The following is a 24,999-nucleotide window of genomic DNA, read 5'->3' on the forward strand; positions in this document are numbered from 1 at the left end:
TAATTTAAAACCATGACAAATGTTTTCTCCGTTCTCACAAGTGTGTGTGCAGAGAACAAATACTGGCTTTTCACTTTCATACATTATTTAAGAGCAACAACAAACTCCCTCCATCCAGACCAGCATTGTAGCATCCTTTAACACAAACTAGCCCTTCTTGCTAACAGGCTTCTAACACTGATTGCATATCCATCTTGTGCACCAAAGGGCCTCATGGTGAGTTTATGTCAGGCCTTGTCAAACCCTGCTGTCAAGTCATTCACATCAAGCAATCTGAGACCTTACATGAGCATGTGTGCCTTATCCCTGCAGGCCCAATAGAATACGATAAAATCTGTCTGTGCAGCCAGAGAGTTACAGCTTTCCAGACTGCAGACAACACAAAGACAACAAGAAGCGAAAGGAGAAGTTTGGAAAAGAAGCAAATGAAAGGTGAGCATAGTGCATAGAGCATCAGCTGATCATATCCAGCCCATATTAGCGGACAGCTTAGTTGATTACCTTCTGTACATGCAATTGGCAAATGTCAAAATGGGCATCATATTTAAACTTCTTCTGCCTGCCTACACTTCCTGCTTTGCAACCCACCTCCACCCAAGCTCCTCCTTTATGCTGTGTCTGATTTTACAAGTGTCATATGTATTGTCACTGATGCCTGCTCTGTTCTGCATCCCTAGGGTCTGTGCTGCAGCTCTGCCTGCTTTGGCTTTTCATGGATCACATGAAAGGGGGAAGTGTGCTCTCCCCACCTCAGGCTTCACTAATGCCTGCCCTGTTCTGTAGCCTGGTGGTGTGGTGAGACTGGTCCTGGCTGAACTACGAGTCTTGGACACAAAAATGTACTTGTTTTAGCATCACAATTCCAATCTCATCATGTTCATACATAAAAACAAGATTTCGCCCAAGGATATGCTGACTGAAGCAAAACAAGTCAATACTCTCCTTAATTCTCAAATTACCTAAACTCCAGTCTCCTAAGTGGAAGTCTTGTGTGTTTTAGACTTGTCCGTTTCCTCTGACCACCTTTTAGACACAGTAATAAGTCTCTTTAATAAGTAACCTGATTCTGACTTTTTTTCTGGTCGTAATAACTATAAACTTAATAAAGGTCTGAAGCTGTTGCACAACAATCTGATTAAACAATTAGCTTAAATGTCACTGACTTGATTCTGTAAATGCTCAAAGGTAATGTAGTGTGTAGCCATGTGATGTCGCTTAGAGCGTAACTTGTGTTAGAAAAATGAGCCTTTCTGATTCAGTGTTTCTGATGCACAGCCATACATCTTAGCCACAGGATGTTTTGAAGCTTGAAGTGACTGACAGTCACAGCACATGATGAAGTGATTGATGTATGCAAACACTCAGAGCGTCAGCTGGACAGACGCTGTCCATTTAGCTGAAGGGGACTCTTAACTTTGTCTGACGCCAAGTTTTGACCATAATGAAGTTAAAAAACTGTAGACACTAGATCAATGTGGTGATGCAGTAACTGCAGAACCGAGCTTTATCCTTAAAAACCGTTTCCCTTCCTTTCCTTTGGTGTTTTTACTTCGGCGGTTGTTTTCATGTTTCACTTTTACAGCTCCGGCCTTGGGGAAGGTCGTCTAATTACTCGCATCACAGCAGGAGGGACGCTGCTGTGTGCCGGAGATGAGGCTGTCGTCACTCCCAGGAGGAAATACGTGTGTGTGTGTGTGTGTGTGTGTGTGTGTGTGTGTGTGTGTGTGTGTGTGTGTGTGTGTGTGTGTGTGTGAGAGAGGGGGCAGAGAGAGGAGGGAGGACAAGATGACTATTTTAGTTTTATCCCACAATTTTGTTGCTGCACTTTCAAGCAGCAATTTCAAAACATGATTAACCTCAAATATTGGCTGCAGGCGAAACCTGCAACGCTGACCTTATACTAATGTATGTTTTATTATAAACTGAGGACATAAAGGAGACCGGTAATGTTGCATTATTTTCATTTTTCTCCATACATGTTGAGTTTTTAAAGCTTTTGTCTTGCTGTGAGGCAACAGCGCTAGCCACTGCAGCACCATGCAGAAGATATCGAATGAGAACCTTTACTGTGTATAAGCAGCAATGCATTTACATAGAGGTTCACATTGCTGCTGTTCGTTAAAAAGAGTCTACACATGAGTTATGCTCACATCTTTGAAACTCTTTGGATCAGGGAATCAATTATAAAGGTTGCAAAAGGAAGAAAAGCCCAAAGAGGGTAAAGATGTTGGTTTGATCGCTGGACTGTTGTGAAAACAGGTGTGACACCTTGATGTCACTGCATGCATACAGTGTGTGCCGTGTTCCACCTCAGATGCCTTCTTGGAGTGTCTGTCCTCATACAAGCCGGGTCTATCTTTGATGGAGGCAGAGTCCAGCATGCATCAAACTGAACTGAGCAGATCATCCTGATTGTCTCTGACTTGCAAATAAACACTGCACATACTCCAGATCAGATCTTGACAATCAACATATTCATCATCGATTCATATTATTTTTCTTGACAAACTTTGTCTGTAGGTAGCAGCACTTACACAGGTCAGACCACACGATCTTTTTGTCTGTTATGATGGTCGTTGTGTCAGATTAGGTGATCACAAATGATGTTATAAATGGAGCTTCTGTGATGCAAGACAAAATGTAGACCCTGACAATAAAGTCATACCATCATCATCAGCATTATAAATAAGTGCCATAACTTGACCCACATGCATGACGGACTACATTGGAAAAAGGAAGGGCTGGAGGAGACAACTCCTGGTAATGCTAACTGCAGTTTCCCAACCAACATGTCTGTGGTGGTCGTTCCTCCCCGACTCATCATAAATTCAGGGATGATGCTGCAAACATTCCTCTGTCTCATAGTTTCATCTCGTAGCACCAACTTCATGATTCTTCTTTCGCTTTGCCATTGTTTGTTTCATCCTGACTTTTACACATGCAGAGCGCTCTGTGCTGTCATTGGTCAATGTCACTGATATGACTGAACAAATTGTGGAAGGCAGAAAGATAAACCAAACATGCTGCACTTTCTGTCGTGAGGCTGGGATTGATTGGTGTTCACTATGACACACTACATGATAAAAAAAATGATCGATTTTTGTGGCCGACTGCATGGTCCCATCACCCTACGTCATGTCCTGTTGATTCTGGTGACCCCTTAGGGTTTTCTGTGATAACGACTGCATTTCCCATGAGCACCAGCATCCTCTTTGGTAAAGATGTGGTTCCTACCAAAGCATACAGATAAACTTACTTCACAGACTTCAAAGAGACGATCCTGCAGTGAACACAATATTTTTCATGTTGAAATTGGGACTGATTAGAAAAAGTCAGCTTCGGTGATGAGTTTTAGTGCTGCTCAGACGTCTGAGTATTCATATCCAGCCCAGAATAGCCCAGGATTAATGTGTTGAGTAGAAAATCAAGCAGAATACAAAGGTATTAATATTCTTGCTTTCTTTATGTCCCTGTTTGGCCCTGACTCTGGAGCATTGTGAAGTTGGCCACCAGCACTCATAAATTATTAGCCTCCCGGTGGTGAAGTATTGATTATCACTCCTGTCACCCTCCTGCCAGATATATTACAGCCCCTCTGAGTGTCAGGTCAGTAAATATCACTTGGTGCTTTCAGCTCTTAAACCCTGAAACGTGAATGCTGGGGTGCGTGTGGGCCCGGTTACATTGACAAAAGGCCAAATGGACAGCTGTTATCCTAAAACCAGCCAACAGTCTCTGTGTGTTTCCCTCCAACCGCTCGCCTTTCTTTCCTGCTTCGCTGTGAGCATCTTTCAAAACATATCACATTCCCCTGTGTCAGCGCTGCCACCGCCTGCCTGAGTCTGCTCTCCAGAGTCTGTTTGTTGTGGTGCCCTCACCCTGAGCATCATGCAGGCCACACACTGTGTGTGTACGAGTGTGTGTGTGAGTGTGTGTTTCCTCAGGGTGGGTCTAAGTTTATTCTGACTCCCCCCGACTCTCTGTGGGCAACGGTTGAAACCAGAACACCTCCAGGGCTGTTGACCCGTCACCACACTCTTCTTAAACTGGACAGAGACTAGAGAGGAGGATTCTGGCTCATTTAATGAAGCCGGATTGTTTGACTCAGAGGAAAGAGGTGGCTTTTAAAGCTCTTCTGTTGCATTTCAGCGAGCACCACTTTAGAGTTTAATCATCCAGTTCACGAGCAATGACCACACAATCACCAGGATGAGATATAACCGATAATTAATCAATAGTTTTCAAAATGATGATGCTGAACTTTGAGTTGTCAAATTATTGCTGACGGTGTTTTAAGAATCTGCTGAAGCACCTGGACCTGAAAAACCCTCAGGGCCTCACTGCAGGACAGGAGGAGGAGGAGGAGGAGGAGGAGAAGAGAGAGAGAGGAATAGTGGGATAGAGGTGTGCAGACTGAAAAAGGAAGAGTATAAGGATGTTGAGGTGCTTAAAGAGATACTTAAAAACGGACGATTCAATTAAAAAGGAACGATTTAAAACGAGATGACATGAAAAATTACTCATAATGCCCTTTTAAAACAGCAGAGGGCACTATCTGTCTTTGACTTCAGTTGTTTGGCATCATGTCTCCTATGTCTGTACCTGCTGCTGTAAGCCTCAATTCAGCTAGTAGTTTGGCAGATGAATATCATTTTTATCATTTCCCCCTTTAACCTCCTTTTGAGATAAATGAGTGGATGATATCTCTCCCCCTTCTGTACCTCATGCATACCTCATGAGTAGTGCCCTGCAGGTAATAGAGGGAGTGAGAGATGTAACAGCCAACATTACCAAAAAGTACGACTTTTGCTCAATCCCATTTACAGCGAGCGTCTTGTTGCCACATGATACCATACTCTGAATGTTGCATGCTGGACAGGCTGTGCAGGAGTGGGAAGGACTCTCTACTTCTTGTTAGTCACCCACACTGCATCCCATATTTAGTTTTATACTTTTCTTTCTCTCTTGAATGTACTCCTATTCTTTATTTGGGTATTCTAATTTTTTTAATTCATATGTAAAAGTACTGACCTGACTGATCATTTTATCTGTCACAGTTCTGCCTGTAAATACTTGGTAATCAACTAAATTTCAACGGTAGAAATATCCATAATAAATAAGTCAAAAGTTACCACATTTGTGCTGAATTATTGCTTTCAAGTATTCAAGGTTGATTATTGTCATGCCAACACATTCTGTCACAGAGGTGGAACAAAATATTGTACTCAAGTCCCAATTAAAACTGAACAAGAAAAAAAAGAAGCCAAGAAGAAAACCAAATAAAGAAAAGCAAGAGCAGCAAACATAACAACAATAATAAATACACATATTATATGCAAAATATCTGTGGTATTTGTTCTTATTTGTTGCAAAAACAAATCAGTATTTCAATGAATACCAGCAACAAAATTGTTTATGTCGAATAAATCAAGATACTCGTGCTATTGATGAGAATTCAGATATTTCTGGAGTAAAAAGCTGTCCAAGAAAAAAATAAAAATAAAATGCACAACTATATAATATCATAAGAAAATAATTACACAATGCGGTGCCACTAATTTAAACTTTCCTTTAAATGGTCAGATAAATAGTTCCCATGGACCATGAGAAATAAAGGCTATTTAAGTAGCATGCAGTTTATCACTCTGTCTGACATTAGTCACGACTCTGGTTAGTGATCTTGTTTTGCTCATAAAGAGACACCAATGTGGATTTCAGTCTGTTTCACAAGCAGCTTAAAGGTGACATATCATGCAAAATCGACTTTTTAATGCTTCTCTACCTGAAATATGTGTCCCTGGCATGTCTACAAACCCCCCGAAAATGAAAAAAATCCATTCTGCCCCTGTTCTGATTTCTCCACCTTTCTGTAAATGTGTGTGAAACGAGCCGTTTCAGACTTCTGTGTTTTTGTTACGTCACAACAATATCTGGTCTGTAACGGAAGTCAGAGCTCGGAGCTTGTTCAGCCCATAGACTGTATAAAATACAACTCAACTCCTCCTACATTTTCATTACCTGCACAAATGTGTGCTTACAAGGAGCTTAGGAGGGACGCAGGCTATTTGTAGGCTGTCTTAATAAACACAAAGGTCGGGTTTACTCCCCACGTCTGCAGATTTGAAGATCTAGTGGATGATTTTTATTTGTCATGGAAAAGTGCTAGCGCTAGTTAGCATAGCCACATAGCTACATGTCGTAGCTGTAGCTGTGTACCAAGACACACGTCGACATACTGACAAATAAAACAACAAGAAACACTAAATCTATGACCAATCCTTCAGAAAGGTCCTGCTGCCTTTCTTGCAGAGGTCGGTTTTACTCCCCACGTTTGCAGATTTGAAGATCTAGTGGATGATTTTTGTTTATCATGGATAAGTGCTAGCACTAGTTAGCATAGCCACATAGCTACATGTTCGTAGCTGTGTACCAAGACACACGTCTACATACTGATAAATAAAACAACAAGAAACACTAAATCTGTGACCAATCGTTCAGAAAGGTCCTGCTACAGGCGCCTCTCCGTCAGGATCAGATTCAGAGGGTTGAAGTAGCACGGTCTGTGAGCAGCCGTGTATATTCAGCCAACATTTAAACATTAGATCAGCGTGCTGGAGAGCCGAGGCCACATCCACTTCCTGAGGGGGCGTGGTCAGAGAGAAAACAGAGTGTTCTGAGGAGGGCTGAAGAAGAGGGGTTTTTTTTAGCATAAACTTCAAAGACATGTTTTGGGGACCTCTTAGACCAATATATATTGATGAATAAAGTGTGATATGTCACCTTTAACAGTCCTCACCGAAGCTTTTAAAAAATCCACTTTCAGAGCTGACTCATTTATGATAAACACGTCACGTCTCCGTCCTGTACAAGAATCTTCCACTGAGCCACTAAACAAACATGATTAATCTGACAGGTCTGAGCTGTTAGAGAACACGTTACACTCACATGCACGCACATTTACAAGCTTCTCTTGGCTTGTTTCTTCTTCAGTTTTCAAGGTCACACAGTGTGTTTTGTAACAGTTTTACACCTGAGGTTCGTAATAAATCTGAGCCGTAAAGCTGCAAGCTGATGGGAGAAATTCAAACCTTTCCAACATTCCCCCGGATTCTATTTCAGTTTATAAACCTCATCTGAACTCCGGCTTCCTCCTCTGAGCAGAAAATATCTGTTACTAGATTTCCTCCTCTACCTAATGAGCCTCAGATTTATCCCTCAGAGCAGTTACATGTTGCAGAGTATCATCCATAAATCATCACTTCATTAATTTTAACATATTATTAAGCGATACAGATTTTTAAATAATTGCTTTGATCAGAGGTTGTTAATTATAACGAGAATGATCATTAAGGGGATTTCCTTTATAGTCAAACCAGCATAGATGTCATTTGTCTTTCAGATGAGCAAGCCTGATGAAATACAAGCAAGCCACACCGTCTACATGATGTAACGGAGATTTGATTTTTGAATAAATTCTTGTTTCTTTATTTTTCATATGCCGATTTAACAACAATGTAAGAAGGAATTTCAGAGTTTTTTGCCTTAAGAATATATATATTTAATATTTTAGGCATTTTAATTATCACTATGATGGTCTGAATACAAGATGACCCTGTGTAATGTCTCTTAACCATTATAACTGAATAACCCCGCCTACTTTTGAGCCACTTTGTCCTGGACGATCATGGTGTCGCTCCATCTTTCATTCCTCTGGTGCTGTGGTTGTGAGTGACGGCAAGCCTCAGTCATAAGGGGTGCACTTACTTTGAGGCATCGCCAAATATTGGCATTCAAAGGACTGGACCTCAAATAAAAAGATGATCTCACTTCTTCAAATGTATTTCAAGGAATAAAAAGTCCTAAACTGGAGCCAGCAGCTGCAACATTCTGCAAACACAGTTATGCATGAGACAGCAATGATCCCAGTTAAAGCGCTCCAACTGAAGTAGCCTGTTGTTGCCTCTGATTGTTATTCTCATTGTCTGATAACATCACAGAAAGGATCCCAACAGAGAGTGCTCTTTATGTGAGAAATGAAGCAGCTTTTTGGAAACTATATAGAGACATTATAATACTTACAGAGCTTTCTTCAGAGCTTCTACACAAGAATTTTACTTTGGGGCACAAAGAAGTTGCTCGTCCATGCCATCTCTATCAGTATTGGCTTTGTGTACAACATCAATATCGTTTTTGTAATGAAGGAGCTTAATAACACAAACAAATCAATATGTAACAAGAGGCAAGCATCTCCCATTATCTCTAGAAAATGACCGTCTTTGTTGAAGGAGGTTGGTGGCTCTTCATGAGAGCGAAGCAATAAATCTTTCTGGTTAAAGAAAATGTAATCTTTGGTAATATGTCTTTTTGTATGGATCTATTTGAGCAGTGTTTCCAAACATTAGGAATCATGTTCAGAGATTGTATCTGCAAAAACAAGAACTTTTAGCAGACATACTCTGATTGTCTAATTCGCTTAGAAGTGGAACCACTGCAGGTCAGCAAAAGCAACACTTTCAGGTGAAGTTAAGATACTCCGTCCAGATCTAGGACACAAAATGTCGACACAAGTGTGTCTGTTAGCAGCAGATATTTTACACCATTAAAACTGTTGAAGCTTTCACAACATGACGTGAATAACTTACAGTAGTTTGACTCATCATTCTCTCGCTGTGCAGCATTTCTTTCACAGGGCTCAAACTTTGTCAGGTTCAGTACAGGTGAAACACTGCAGCACAAAGTGTTAAGTTTCCTCTGCTAACAGTCCCCTTTCATGTCAACAAAAGCCTCTCCTCTCTGCGTGTCCTGTGTCTCCTGCCCACACATCCTGACTCACAGAGGAGCGTCCCCCCCGGGGGTAACAGGAAGCCACCAACTGCACGCCACTGTCTTTACATCTTGCTACCTGATCGCACCTTCTTTTACAGCTCCTCAGCAAGCACCCATTACTGTCATTTAGGGCTTATTTTCTCTTGTGTATGAACACCCACACAATGTGTTAAAATGAGGAAAGTCATTCTTGAATATCGTTGAATTTTCTATCATTTCCAAGTTTCAAAAATGTACATGAAAGTGTCTGAGTAAATAATGTCTCAGCGTTACCCTTCATTTCTTCCCTTGCTTTCCTTTCTCTATCCAAAGAGCTCAAAGGTGTTTTGTGGCCTGACTCTCACAGTCGGTAAAAGCTGCTCTCTCACTCGAAATGTAATGTTGAATGACCTTTAGCATCTCACATATAAAGCCTCCTTTAATTCTGCACAAAACCACAGAGGATAATGATTTCAGCTAAAGTCACCTACTCTCTATACGCTCAATTATCTTGTTACTCAATACCTCCACCCCCACAAATGATGGCTGGGAACAGAGACATTATACTGGTGGGAAACCAGTAAGACAAGAGAGGAACCTACACAACAGTAAACCCCTTTGGTAGATTCTTTCGACACTAAGAATGAAGAAAATGCAAAAGTCTTTTTAAATGTCCTGTGTAGAGGAGGTTAAACACCTAAACTCTCACACCTGCAGCGCTCTGACTTTGTCATGAAGACCAGAGGACACAATTACCTTCCCTGAAACATAAGTGTGTAGACTTAGATTTAAACTCTCAGGCATGTAAAGCTTGATATACAATACTGAGAGGGGATGTTGATGTGCATGCTGCAGCACTGAGAGGAATATTTAAAGAACGTGCAAGGTGGTTTTACTCATAACAAAAGTGTGTTTTCCATTATTGTACATATTATAGGACTTAATTTATTTCTAATTGATTTGCACTTGAAAAAAAAATTCTGTCCCGCTGGGTTTTACGCTGCCTGTTTGGTATATACTCAGGATGCCCCTTAAATGTATAAAACAAAAAAAAAAGTGCCCTCTCGATGCCCCTTAAGTGTATAAAACGTAGAATAAGTGCCCTCTAGATATCAAGTAGTTCATTATGTTCTGTTATGTTAATTTTGTGCTATAATCAATAATATAGCAATAAATAAATAGTTATGTTTTTTTCCTTTTTCATAATTCAATTTCTAGCACAAATGGTCACACAAGACCCCCCTCTAGTTAACGTTGCTGCAATACATTTAAATTCACCATTAGACAGACAGACAGATAGACAGATAGATACTTTATTCATCGCCAACGGGGGAAATCGGGTGTCCAGCAGCATACAGTGTGTGCCATACACAACCAAGCACTCTCAAAGTCAGGCAGATCTCCTGAACCTCTCAGTTCTGCAGCGCATGGAGAGGAGTCAGTCACTGCGGCTGCTTTATTGAGCGACCACAGTGTCATGCAGGGGGTGACTACTGTTACTGAGGATGGACTTCATCATGCTCCTCATTCTGCTCTCCACCATAAACTGAGAGTACCAGGAGTTTCAAAGGAGGTGCACTTGTTTTTTTGTTCTCGCCCCTGCCCCTCAAACAGCCTGAGTACGCCACTGGGAGCTCTTAAACCTTAGTGATTAAACCGCTGTTGTATGTTGTGATAAATCAGTGAGTTAAGGTTGGGAAAAGTGTTGCTGCTTGCTAATGCTAGCATCCTAGCACAGGTTTCTCTATAAGGTCGTATCAGGTGAAATTAATCCTGCAGCCAAAAGCACACAATCGAGCAGACTTTTGGATAATTTTCATCCTGCATATTAAGTCCATATTATAAGTCCACATGCCTTCATATCTGAGGTGAAGACTGTAAATCCCTTACAAGACTTGAGATGCAGAGCACAGAAGGAAACAGAGAAACCTCAGTCAACAAGGTCACAACTTTGAAACTGGGCCATCGAATGGCTCCCATTTTTAACCGATCCAGGGGGCAGCAGACGGATTAACTCAGATCTTTGGCAAAGATCTGTTACAGATTCAGGTCATTGAATCTTTACATCCCCAATCACAATACTTTTATGTTTGCTTGTCAGAGATAAAAGCCATAACTCACACACCACAAGAGGTCAAACATAAATCATACAAGAGTATGGAGTTAAATGTTTCTGCAGGGAGCTAGCATATAAAAGCTTAAAGAACAAGGTGTCAACACAAAGAACTAGCAAACATACAGAGAGCTCAGATAGTGACACACTTGGCAAAGATGGATTGTTGATATTCAGGTGAACAGAAGACAAGCAAGATCAGGTGTTTGATGTGAATGTTAAAGAACGCTGACCATTTGATGAATGTTATCGTACTGCTAGATAGATAGATAGAATAAGTCCAGAGAAGGTATGACAGATCTTTACTGTTGAATGTTAATGTTGGGTTCTCCTCTCACTCTTGAGTCTCCTTTTCATCTCCCTTTCCCTGGTCTCCCTAATGGACGGTAACAGACTATTTCCTCTCCCCACCTCCTCATTATCCACTTCTCTTTCTCACCTTCGCTAGTAGAGAAGAGAGAGGAAGAGAGAGAGGGGGAGAAAATGGCGAGAGCTTATGGCAGCTGCTTTGGCCCGCTCTGTTTCCAAGTGCATTCACACCTCAGATTGTGTGAAAATGAGAGAAATAAGAAAGAGAAAAATCCCCATCAACTCCTCCTCCATTGCACCCCCCTCCTCCTTTCCCCCTTTTCCTCCAAGTTTCCTCCGTGTGATCACCTCACGCCTCTCCAGGGATAGAGTAATGTGTCGTGTGTGTGTTTCAGAGGAGGAGTAGATGTGTGTGTGTAAGAAGGGCAGCCTCCACTGCCTCCGCCTATCAAACCGTTTCCATAGCAATGTCATAGAAGAGCGGAGCAGGTGTGGGGATGCTGAGGATCAGAGAAGGGGTTACTCTGTGGCCTCAATGCAAACAACCCGACACTGACTGACTTTAATGAAACAGCTGGACGTTTGATGAAGGTGAAAAGTTTCATAGAGATTTGAGAAAAGTTTGGCCACGCTTTGACTGAGGTTGGATGGACAGTAAGACCAGATTGAGTTTTGTAGGAGGTTTGGTGGAGGGTTGATGGTGAGAGGTGGAGGTTTGGTAAAGGTTTGATTGAGGTTTTGAAGCACTTTGGTACTGCTTTGGTGAAGGTGTGGTGGATTCTTGGTGGTGGAGCTTTGGAAGAGCTTTGATGAAGGATTGCTTAAGCTTTAAGGACCCTTGATAAAAGGTTTGAAGTAGGTTTGAGGAGGTTTGGTGTTGGTTGGGAAATGGTTTGAGGAGGTTTGGTTGAGGCTTGAGGGGAGTTTTGTAGAGGGTTGATTGAATTGGGTGGAGGAATGGTGGAGGCTTTGCAACAGTTTAGCATAGATTGGTTGGGGTTTGGTGAAAGTTTGCAGTAGATTTTGCAGATGTTTGGTAAAGGTTTCAGAAGGTTTTGTGAGGGTTTGCTGGAGTTGTAAGGACGTTTGATGGTGGAGGATTTGGTAAAGGTTTAGTAGAGGTTTGATGAAGGATTGCTAAATGTTAAGAGTTTTGGTGGTGGATAACAAGAGGTTCAAGGACCAATATGGTGGTTTGAAGTGGATTTGAGGAGGTCTGGTGATGGTTTCAAGGTTGTTGGAAGGAGTTTTGGTGAAGGCTGGATGGAAGTATTGTGGGGAGGTTGATTGAGTGAAGTTAAGGATTGCCAAAGTTTTGGTGGAGGCTTTGGGGCAGTTTGGTATAGATTTGGGGGAGGTTTGCAGAAGGTTTTGCAGCAGTTTGAGGAGGTTTTGCAGCGGTTTGTTGGAGCTATGAGGAGGTTTATTGGTGGGTGTTAATCAAAGGGTAGGTGGAGGTTTGGTAAAGGTTTGATAGGTCTGATGAAGGATTGCTAAAGGTTTAAGGAGGTTTGGTGGTGGATGACAAGAGGTTTAAGAACCTTTGATGGAGGTTTGAAGTATAGGTAAGGCGTTGGTTGGGAGGTGTTTTGAAGAAGGTTTGGTCGAGGCTTGATGAGAGTTTTGTAGAGGGTTGATTGAGTGAGGTGGAGGATAGCCTAAAGTTTGGTGGAGCTTTGATGAGGGTTTGAGGATGGTCTGTAAAGACCCTTGGTGAGATTTGATGAAGACTTGAAGAAATTTAGTGTAGGTTAGGAGGTGGTTTGAAGGAGTTTTATTTGAGGAACTTGGGTAAAGGTTAGGTAGAAGTTTGATGAAAGTTTGCTGTCAGTTGGACAGTGAGTTGAAAGAGGCGTATGGCAGGAGTGATCAGTGTTTGATGGGGCTTGATGGGGTATCGATGGTACAGGTTTGATAAATGATTGTGGGGGTTTGTTAGTGGTCTATTTAAAGGTTTGGTGAATGTTTGATGATAGTTTAATGAAGTCTTGATGTAAGGTCTTTAACCTAGGACCTAAGTCTTATCACTACACACACACAAATTCAAAGTTATATGATGATTTTCACCCTTAAAAGACTTCAAAAATATGGTCCTGCTCTTCCACATAGTTATTGAGCCAATACAGAAGTGCAAAAAATGCCAGTGTCAGCTTGAAGCTGGTTGCAAAAGCCAAAGTATCCCCATTGGGTCCTATTATAAAACTCCTGTTTGTATAGCAAAATTAAACATGTTTAGGGTATGTTGCTTAATAATTTAGCCATACACAGAATCAGGTTGAGTCAGCACTTCCAACATGGCGCCTACCGTCCTTTGGCTTCAAAATATCTCCTCCTCAATTTGAGTCATTCTTATTTAAAGTCTTGCACAGCTTCTCTCCCAAAACGCTTCATTCTACAATTCCCAAAGTATGTTTCAGTATCATCATCCAGTGGTCCTGACTGTCCTCCTCCTCTCCACATAGTTCAAACTCCAAACCGGTATTTCAGATGGAAACCTCAAGCCTAAGCACTCACGTATTTTGGTCATCTGAAAGCTCCTCTAAACACAGAGGATACTCTACACGGCTGTTTCCACTGGATGATAAGTACTCCTCGTGATGTGCGAAGTGTAAATTGACCTTCAACTGTACTATTCTGACATAAATGAAAGGCTCTTACTCAGAAACACTTCCACCTCTGTCAGAGCCATCACTAAAAGAAGGACAACATGACAAAACAGACACTAATTGTAGCAAACAGACATAGCTGGTGTATAGCATACTCTTAATCCCTACAGTGTATGCACCGCCATATGTCTGAGTAACTGTCTCTCTGCACAAACACACACACACACACTTCGAGAGTAAACAGTGGCTGAGTCTGCACACTGCATACATCACAGACAAAAGACACCTAAAACACTGACAGCTCCCATAATTGCATTCAGTGGATCATAAAATTGCACAAATTGCATCATTCTTGCCCCGATGACAGGGGAGGAGGCGAGGGGATGCAGTCCGGCCGGGGTTTGGATGCACGCCGCGTTCCAATGCAGTTTCTCTTAATTAAAAACCAAGGGATGTTGTGTGCATAGCAATGCGTCATCTTGGCAGTGGCCTTCACTGAAAGCCCACCGCATGAGGAGCTTCATCAGGCTACTCCTTTCTCTGCCGCGTTTTCACCTCTAACCCTGTACACAGGGAATCTGTTAATTGTCTCTGTAAACATGGTGGACACACACACACACACACGCACACGCACACGCACACACGCGCACACACACGCACGCACACACACACACACACACACACACACACGCACCCACACGCGCACACACGCGCGCACACGCACATGCGCACACACGCACACACGCACACATGCATACAGATGTTGACAGTGCAGAATCAGTTTGTTTACTGTGTTTCCTCAGTGGGAGAGAAGATAAACTGTGTGAATGTTTGTGTTTAGAAAAAGATACAGCAGCTTCTCCTGACCCAGAGACACTTCACACTCTCCTGAAGAGCAAATCCTCAAAAAAGATGCTCGATTAAAGATGTTTGTTAACTTAGCATCATCCTCTGGGCACAACAACATCGTCAGGAATATGAACAGGTTGTCTATCCTTGTATTGATGAAGGACTTATCGTCTCTTTGGCTCCATCTTGAAGAAGATACAGCAGAGAGGCAGCCATCTTGGCAGTGATACACGCTCAAGATGCAGATTGAGTGAGATACAAGGACAGTTTAAAGCCATTTACTTTTAAGCCCCTTACACTCACAGACTCCTGACATTATACAGAAAACGTTCAGACATCCAGGTCCTGAAGAAGATGCATTTCTTATTTTCTCTTATATCTACAGATAACTACGTTCAGTTAAGGTAAGAGGGGTGTCTGGGTAGAGCGTGCCATGCATGAGGAGGAGGAGGCGGAGGACATGGAGACTTATTTAGTGGTGTCTGCTTCTGGGTTTATAAACCAGCCATCCTTTAAAGACTTCCTGCTGCTTTTACATCTGACTTGATGTCAATCCTTTACCACAGGGCTGGCAAAAAAGTCTGGAGAAATTGGAGTGACAAATCCAAACACTTGTGTTAGCACATGAAACCCCCGAAAGATGTTTGGAAAACTTCAGGAGAACTGATGGCTTAACTTACAGATGACTCTGTTTTGAATACAGCACATTTTCAGTCAAATGTACCATGATAGGTTAAATGATTGAAATGCTTTGACACATTTTGTGCACAATGAACTTGTGGAAAAACTTCCAAGAGCTGCAGAAAAATGTTGCAGTGCTCCCTTTGGCTGTTTTTTCTTTAGGAGAAAGACAAAATCCAAACAGTTGCTCAACTTTGGTGGACTTCCATCTTCATCGGCAGACAACATGGAAACCTGACAACTCTGGATAGCATAAAGAATAATGAAAACTTGCCAAAAACAAAAGTCCTGACCTTTAGGTCTTCTACTTGGACCTCTGACATATTCCAGCCTTGCCAAAAACACAGACTACACTGAGCGTGCATTAGCTTAGCCCACAACGCTGAACTTTGCAACGTGTCCAGTCACTCAAAGCGACTTGATGGAAACATGCTTTGTTCAAATGGATTAAACAGCTTTCTTATGGAGAGGAGTCTGGCATATTCCCCCTCTGCCTGTTAACACTGTGGTAAAAACCTTAAAGCTGGGGTCGGTAGTCAGATTTAGATAGTTAGACGGTGTCCTGAGGAAATGCTACATTCATATTCATGCTAGTTTTCTGTGACTACCAACCCTAGCTTTAAAATTAAATGAAAGAGAATGGAATGCTTCTGACTAATCAAAGCTCCATAACAACTGTGATTAATTCTCAACAATTATCATGCTTGAGACAACCTGATCACACATATCATATTAATCTAATCTGCATAAAGGAGTCCGGCTCAACTGCCTGTTACCGTGTGGTAAAAACGTAAGTGTGGTCTCAGTCTGGTGTTGAGAGTTGGGAAATAATGACAGTTACCGGGCACAGATGTGAGAGCAGCCTGAGGAGCTACAGTACCCCAACCGATTCCGTGGGGCAACATCCTGTCCCGCAATCCAGGCAACGGCAGCAGAGCTGGAGAGAGCATCTCTAAGCTGCTGATCTTTACAAAGTTACTTAAACCAGAAGAGGTAGAGATAAGAGCGGCAATATTCAAAGCTGAGACATTTGCCTCATTTATATTCAAAGATGAGTGAAAGTGCTGAGGAGGAGAAGAGCTGAATGCATCAATATTTACTTTGGGGTCTTCCTCACCCTATCGGGATTCTAATTTGCATAAGCACCTGTTTGCTAAACATGATCCTTCACCTGTTTCTGGGACATTTCAAAAGTTTGCTTGCAACTTCATTTCAATTAAATTTTAACACCAGCTTTCTAAGGCAGCATGCTAACATCCACAGATTAAATAAGGTAGTCAGAGCTTTTTTGGAGTTGTTTGACATTAACAAAAATGTTATCAACGATTGTGTAGACGGTCTTACACTTAGGCGTGAACAAATTGGGAAGCTTTGATAAACAGACATAAATTCATCAATCTTTAAAGGATCAAGATCTCAGCCGTAGAGAGGTCTGTAACTTGTCATATTTAATCACCTTCTGATGGTGAATAATAGACTCGCTTTTACATTAGACACACAGGATGCTCATAAACATCTGATAATTTGTTGATGATGTTACTCACAGAGGAGATGCATGATAACAGTATGAACACAGGAGGTTTAATGAGTTCTTGTAGGTTCCTCTTTATCCCATGCTGCCTCTCTGAACTGTCATTTCCAGCATGCTTTGCATTTTTCATTTAAAGCTGACCTATAGGGGGAGAAAGAGGAGAGGGCTTGCTGAATTGTTACCTTCACATGCTGTGTTCATGGTGGGAAGCAGCATGAATTTTAAATGCAATTAACGGCACATGGGCAGAAAAATGAAGCAGCTTTCATAACAATAACTGGCCTTGGCTACGTTATGAACACATACACTTCTAAAGTACGCTGGAACAAACAAAAATTACAAACATGTTGCATCAGTGAGTACTTCACTCCCTGTTAGCTTTCATCAGCTCCTATAGTGGTTCTCCATGAGTAGAAGCTCCCTGGTGTTTATTATTCCCCTTTATTCTCAGCATGTACTGTATGTAGGACAGAATCATTATGATTAATGATTGTATAAGACTGATTATCCCCGGGGTTATTCTTTACAGTGATTATGGTTCTTCAGTGTCACAGATATTAGTACGGAGAAAGAGTCCTTTATCACACTGTATGACGCTGTTTGTCTCTCTGACTGTAATCAGGCTCGTATTGTGTTTCAGAGATGATAAGATCCTTCCATACGGAGTAAATCCACTGCCCGTTTGATGAATTTTCATTTTAAACCAATGGTGCAAGAACGTAGGAAAGGAGGGCCTTTATGTTAAGATTGTGCTGACACTTTTGTGAAATAGTTCAGTTAAACCTTATTCATTGGACCCAGAGCGAACTGAGCTTTCACACGATGTCTGTTAAATCCTAATAAAAGCAATATGTCATACTACGTGTTGGAAGTTATTTTCCATGGCTCTCCCTGTGTGTGGCGATACTTTAATTAATATGTAAATTATTTTATTACAAAAGGCACAGTGGTGCAGCGATAGCACTGTGAGCTCACAACAGGAGAGTGCTGTGTTTAGATCTAAAGGGTCTTCACACGTAGAGCTTACAAGTTCAGCCTCTGTCTGCATGTGTTACTCCTGGTTTTAACCCTGGCACACATATTTAAATTCTCAGAATACATCCAGATAGTTTTTCTGCAGTTGTTGCATGCTCCCTACAACTGAGGGTATGGTGTAAGTCAATGTCAGTCCATATGATGTTGCAGCACGATTTCTCTGACATGCATCATATCACAATCACCTGACAAACATACAGTATATCCTCCCAGTTCGGTGGTCTATTTCAGCTGCAGGATTTCCCATCACTGCCTCTGCTACGTCCTTGTCTCTGCTGCCCTGCACCATCACTGTGCCAGCCTGTTTTTAATGGGTTGCAAATTGGCAGAATGAAAGGTCTAAAAATTGCATGAAGTAATTTTCTTAATTAAAAAGAGTTCAGTTTTTTTTCTGCTTGCTGTTCAGCTCAGATGTAAAATGCCTAACAGTTGAGTTCATTTTTCTTAATAAAATGAAAGAGTGCCTTAAAGAAGACCTGTTCTTGTCTCCTTGAAGTGAATAACAATGACTTTCTCAATGGCACCTGTCAGCTGGAGGGATCTGTTGTGCAGGAAAAACAGTCGAGCATAACGATGAGAGCGACTCTGACAAGGTTGGATGAGTTGGTCAGAACATCTCCAAAGCTGCAGCACTTGTGAGGTGCTCCTGGTCTGCAGGGGTCAGGACCAAAAGTGGTCTAAAGGAGTCCACGTCCCATCAGGTCAGGGCTCTTCTGGCCCTGATATTTGTTAAAGGGGGCCAACACACTGGCGGGTGGTGATAATGTTATGTTGGATCTATGCATGTGTTTTAATCATATTTCATCCTCTTCACACTCTCCTGTAGAAAACTGATCCTGATGACATTTATAAAGCAGAGACATTTTAATAATAGTCTGCGCCCTTATTTTGGGTAAACTACAAAGACGAGGCTGACAGCATAAACTCACAACACGCAGCCTCTGTGAAGACGACCTTGGACATCACTTGAGTCTTATGATCACAGAGAAACGTATCTACTTCTTCCTTTTCATGCTGAAATAAGTAAAAGGTTCATCCACTCTTCATGAACATTTCCTACGAGTATACAACGTTTCTATCCTCAGGTTTTTAACGTTGTAACAGACCGTGATCAAACAGATTTATTTGCAAGTGTTCATGCATTACTTTTCATCTTATAGATTTCCCTTCATGGCCGACATCAGTTGTCTTTTCTGTGGCTGAGAGTTTATTCTCCGGCCTTACCTCATCTCAAGCTGCAGCAAAGGAGACTCTTTTAAGCATCAATTGACAACTAACAAAGACTTCATAGCCGGCTGCTATTTTTCACACAAGGACTGTGTTCAGACGCCTTTTTCTGCCACAATGTAGATAACATGAATGCAAACGCAGAGCTGCAGAACAAAAGCATTTTCTTTCTCTTTATTCAGCGAGGAAGACAAAAGAGTTATTGACAGGCTCAGACAAACGGTTGAGGTTTTACTGTTGCACACACGACTCAAGGTTTTCAGCCACACTAAACACTGCGGGCAGGAAGCCTCGTTTTTTTTCATGAATTTATCTAATATTGCAGGATTCAGAGGTAATGAAAGCCACGGCTGTGTCCGTGAACAGGACACACTCTGGGGAGGGAATACACAACAACCTCGTTCTGAGCAATTTGTCTCCATTAAAAAAAGAATCGTCTCAACAGGAGCCGCTGTGAATAAATCAAACTGTGATCGAACATCCTTCATGCCAGACGCCCACGTGCGTTTTGTCATTCCTCGCAGCCATTTAATAAAACAAAGGCTTCTTTGCAACCTTTGAGTGTTGCAATTTCCATGGCAACCACATGTACCGTGGCCATAAGGTTTGTGAATGCAGCCCAGATTTCCAGCGAGGGCCACACTGAAGCGTAGCCGAGGACATGCATGTAAGAAGAACAGCATGCCTCATCTCAAAAGGCAGATTTAATGGGAAGGGGAAAAAGGTTTATTAATTTTTCATTTCATTATCCTTTATTTATTTAACCCTTTTATAGCCAGGTCAGCCCCCCAGAGAGAGGAGAATTGTTTTTCAAAGGGTGCCTGAGCAAGAATAACAGCAGCGGCAGGTACAAGGACAAACATTCAGCCTCATTCAGGAGATATGAGACACATGACCTACAATAAAGCATCTGCATATAAAAGCATAGACTCAAGAGATTTCTCTGAGGCTTAAACAACATTCAGTCTCACTACGTTTTGCAGTTTGAACTCAGTCTGCAGACTGTTTAAGGAAAAAGTCTCAAATTGTGAGGTAAAGGTGTGTTTGAATAATCTGGTTGTCCAAAAATCACACAAGAATTCAGTATAATCAACACGTGATTTCTCAAATCAAGACATCACTAATTGGTGACTCTCAAATTTTTCATTTCAGATACAGGAACACAACTTTGTTGCATGGCAACAGTGCAAGATGCTTCCAGATTGTTGTGTTCTGGAATGCTTGGGGGCCCTTAAAGAGACAGCAGCGAAAATTAAGCGTTTCGGAAAGAAGCTGAAATTAGGGGTTTCAAAGACCCCAGCCTGAGAGGAGTAAATCTTCAGTAAATCAGAGATGGACCGGACACAAATCTGATGGAAGTCTGGTGTAAGTTCTGTTTCTAACAAAGAATCTCATCCTGCTTTTTTTTAACATTTATCAGAGATCTTTGCTATGAATACAGGCAAAGATTCAACAGACACCTACCACCATGAACAAGCAGTTTTAGACCTTTTAAATAACTATAAAATAGTCAATCTTGTCGCTAATGGTCTCGTTTGCTTTTGTACGTCATAAAGAGGCTTCAATATTAATGTCGGTCTGTTTCATAACCTCCTGTTTCTCCTCACAGTAGATTTAAATTGTGCAGACTCTAGAGATAAAAAGCATTTATAAACATTGAAAGAATGACATCTCAATACAAACACTTTGAAATGTAGGCACTGGTGGACCATCTCTGTTGTGTAAGCTTGAGGTCAGAGATTAGAGACTCTCAAATCACCAGAGAGTCTTTAAAAAACCCTGAAAATAAAAACGACTGAGGCTTGATGAAAAACATCTCCTCTATGAATCAGACGAGTAGATGAATGCAGAGTTGATGCCCAGCGCCTTTCTTGGCCCAGAAGTCATTTCAAAAAGCAAACATCTCATGCATGAAGAATTTTTCCATCAGCGTCGTTCTCGTATTTATCTCCAAGTCAGAAAACGGAGATAAAATCAGGAGGATCCCATGTGTGGAGCCTTGTTACACAGCTCCATTCAATTACTATGGATTAGAAGATTGCTGAATTTAAGCAAACATGAATGTAGACCCAAAGTGGGACGCTTCAATCAATATTCAGGGAATGGAAATGCTTTTCTAAATTGATTATATCCACAGAGGAGGAGCGCCAAGCAAAGATCTCCTCTCTGTAATCTGATTATGTCTGTCAGTCAGTGAGTCACAGGATTCACGGCGTCCACAAATTAAATAAGACGTCAGAAATCTAAAAACAAAGAAGTTACCTCATCTCGGTACGTCTAATGTACAGATTTCAATCACAGGCTCCAGTAATATATTATCATTAACAATAAAATTACAGATGCTGCATCATTTCTTATCGTTACTGTAGCCAAGTGTGGACATAACCCAAAAAACTACTAATGAAGAACATTTTTACTGATGGAAACGTCAAAATTCATATATAAACTATAAAAGATGACACTAAAGAACAGAGTGCAATGCAAGACCAGAAGGAAAAAATCAATACCCAAGTCACTTACATAACAAAAGTTTTAACGAACAAGGTTAATAAAGCTTGCTTACCTTCTAAATATGTATAAAGGGGCCCTCAGTTATTTTTCCTATTTATTTCAGCTTGAGTAACTCAAGTTTTATTTTAAATTATCAATATTGGGTCATTAACTAAACCTCTCATGGTCAGTGCATTGACATGATGTTCAAAAATAAATGGATTTATTCCATTAGTCAGACTGAAACTGGACTTTTACAATTCATGTGAACATGTGAGTCTAAAAAAGAAACGCACTGGAAAATCTAATTTTTTTATGTTGGAATTGCGTATCTGGATGATACATTTATAGGGTTTGATTGGTTCTTGCATGCTATCACCTTAGTTTGCACACTGGGCTCTGACCTGGAGGTCACACAGTATGTATGAGTAGAAGAAAGACGGGTTATAAACAAAACTGGTAAATGCATAACTTGAGAAAAAGCTAGCATGTGATTTGTACCAAAAGTAAAGCGAAGAATACGTAAAGGTTCAGAGCTGTAAAGTTGTCCATATTTTCACTGTTCACAGTTAGCCTCTAGCTAACTTGTTGATTGTTTTGGTGATTGCTCCAGGTTCAACTGGAGGAAGCACCATTAACTGGCTGAAGGAAGGCATATCACCACCTACTGTAGCAGGGGCGAACATACTTAAGTGTTGAAGCCTCTATGAAGGCTCTAACAGCTGTTTGTGTCTGTACACATGTTCACGGTAATAACTCTGATAGATATAAACAGTAACAGAGCTCTGTCTTTTTGCTTTACCTGTTTAACAAACACCTGCACATGAAGTGAATCTGCTCTCTGTTTATTCTGTCCAAAAGCATTATGGATCGATTCACCGGTAAAATGCTTCATTATTAAATGCTCTTTCAAACCCCGTGGTCATTAATGTATAGCCTTAGATTAACCTTTATTAACCTGACAGGAAATATAACAAGTGTTTTTACTAACAGACAAACTTTACTGTCAGACTTCTCTTCATGAAGAAAACCAGAACAAACGGGGAAATTACCAGGAGGAATAACTGATCATTAATATATATTCTATCTATCATATTAGACTCTATGACAACAATCAGTAATTTCAGCTAATCACACACAGATTGTTTAGAAACCGACATATGTTTATGATCTGTTTCAGGGCACCCTTAGTGACTGTTTTAAGGTCTGTTTCAGGGCACCCTTAGTGACTGTTTTAAGGTCTGTTTCAGGGCACCCTTAGTGACTGTTTTAAGGTCTGTCTTTTCTCTATTATTAAACTCAGCTGATGTTAAGTTTCAGAGAAGTCTGAGCCGCTGCATCGTCCAATCAGTGAGAGGTATTCGATAAGGAGGCGTGTCTGTCAGAGAAAAGACTTTGTGAAGTGTTGAAGTCTCTATCACAATTTTCAGACAAAACTTGATGGATTAACAGACTGAACATTACTGTTTACACTAAACAGACACAGTTAACAGTCAGCTGGCAAACAAAGTGGAGCATCTGGTTAAAAGCCAGATTTATCTGCTGGATGTGTTTCCTGATCTGTAGGCAAAATCAGTAATATCTGTAAAAATATTTGGTCAGCATTCAACAGCTTATAATCCCTTTAGCAAATACCTAGGCCGAGAGCCTTGGTTGCCAGAGAGAAGCTGAAACACAATCTCGGACTCTAGTAAGAGAAACACATCCATGATTTCAGAGAGAAAAGACAATGCTGTGTCATAAAAGACCAGCAGACACAGCCCAGAGTCAAAGTCTCGATGAGTCAGCTCTCATCAGCCACATTAGCTCTGCTGGTTCACCCTGAGGCGGACAGTTGTTCTCCTGTGGTCAGTCTAAACGCGGACTTGGGGCTCTGTCACAGAAGGAAGCAGCGCAGCGGGAAGAGGAGCCACAGAACGCTCAAGGTACTGTCAGCCTGAAGTAATCAAGCATTACTAACATGCTAGCAACAGTTAGCCACCACAAATATGGTGTTGTGTTTAATGCAGCCACCCGCCATTAGCCATGGCTGCAGCTCTGTTTAATGTCTAAAAATGCTCCACTACCCAGATGTAAACAAGCACAGATGACATTTCATAGCATTGTGTGGTTTTGCAGTAATTTGATCTAGAACATAGAAATAAAGTTGCACTAGACGAGGTGTAAAACAGACAAAGTGTTACTTTGGGGGATGCATTAAAGACACTAGCACCCCTTTTTCTTTCCCCAACCACAAATCATTGTTGTTGGGGTAGATAATATCCTCAAATAACAGTGAATGTGATATCTGCAGATAACACAGCTCTCTAAATCAGCAAACCTGTGTATTTCTTCTCATTACTTTGCAGTGCAGACTCAGTGCAATTAAGAGGACAGGAGCAGACTTGTCTCACAAAAATTGAAGTGATCACTGAGCGCTTGGACTAACAAACAGGACTGTACAACCTGAAACTGACTTAGTTTCCTCTTTGAAAAATAATAGGGAATAATCTGCCACGGCTATGAGTTCCTTTGATGAAGTGAGGCAGGCTCTGAAGTGTGCTGTGAAGTGCGTCCAAATCCTCTCTGGGAGCAGTCTGTGCAGAGGTCCCAGCACCCGCTATCATTAGTTAAAGTGAGGAACACAAACAGCATCAGACATCTGATTCTTTTCAAAGTCTGCTTTTACTTTCTTGATGAGACGTGTAGCCACATTTTCTGTTTGGTCTTTGAGCTTGTATTCCACAGAGAGAAGCGAGCAGCACGAAAGCGGTCGATAGTTGGCAGTTCCCCCTCTAATAACCAGGAAGTAAAGAGTTCACTACAAAATGTAGAGTGTTGTACTTTAGCCATGTCTGACCAGAAGCAGGCCAGGGGATGAATAATAGATGCAGTCTAAGATTTCAACCCAAGGAAATATTCTTCTTTTAGAACGGAGGAAAAGAAGCAGAGCATTACAGATAACTTTAAAATGAAGGAGGAAGACAACACTCATGTTCATCAACAGAGAAAACAAGGAGGATTAAGACTTTTCATTTCTGCAGAGACAGGTTAACAAATGTGCTGTGAATAAATCTGTAATTACAGCCTCATCTAAATGACTCAAGGCATACATTTTTTATGCACCAACATTCACACAAACTAAATAATTCTTTCAGGTTTGCCATTCTCTTTAGTGGAGCAACAAATCCAAGTGTCTGACTCTCTACCTGTACTCATAGTCACTCTGAAGTCCTGAAAATTTCATGGAATTTGACAAGCAACCTGCATGTTTGAATGGGAATGCGTGATTCCTCCTTATAGTCTCTGGTATGATTTCCTCAAGAAGTCAGGGTGAGCTGATGTGCAGAGGCTTCAGGTACAAATCAGGAAAA

The 24,999-nt window shown here is 41.3% G+C and overlaps 2 long non-coding RNA genes across 5 annotated transcripts in view; one reads left to right on the forward strand and one right to left on the reverse strand.

Annotated features, from left to right (window-relative positions):
* LOC117805480 overlaps positions 1 to 24,999 on the reverse strand; it is a 73,275-nt gene that overhangs the window by 9,855 nt on the left and 38,421 nt on the right. For 2 of the 3 annotated variants that reach the window (XR_004629435.1, XR_004629433.1), the window contains exon 4: positions 16,908 to 17,035. The exons of the other annotated variant lie outside the window; for it this stretch is intronic. This is a non-coding gene — a long non-coding RNA (uncharacterized LOC117805480). The remainder of the gene's footprint in view (positions 1 to 16,907; positions 17,036 to 24,999) is intronic. 3 annotated transcript variants of the gene reach the window in all.
* On the forward strand, positions 19,754 to 20,441 carry LOC117805481. 2 transcript variants are annotated; one of them, XR_004629437.1, is made up of 3 exons: positions 19,754 to 19,823; positions 19,932 to 20,194; positions 20,309 to 20,441. It is a non-coding gene; the product is annotated as an uncharacterized LOC117805481 (long non-coding RNA). The 2 variants fall into 2 exon arrangements; XR_004629436.1 differs by having other exon boundaries at positions 19,932 to 20,188.

Source organism: Notolabrus celidotus, chromosome 21 (genome assembly GCF_009762535.1).
Source record: "Notolabrus celidotus isolate fNotCel1 chromosome 21, fNotCel1.pri, whole genome shotgun sequence".
Classification (NCBI taxonomy): Eukaryota; Metazoa; Chordata; class Actinopteri; order Labriformes; family Labridae; genus Notolabrus; species Notolabrus celidotus.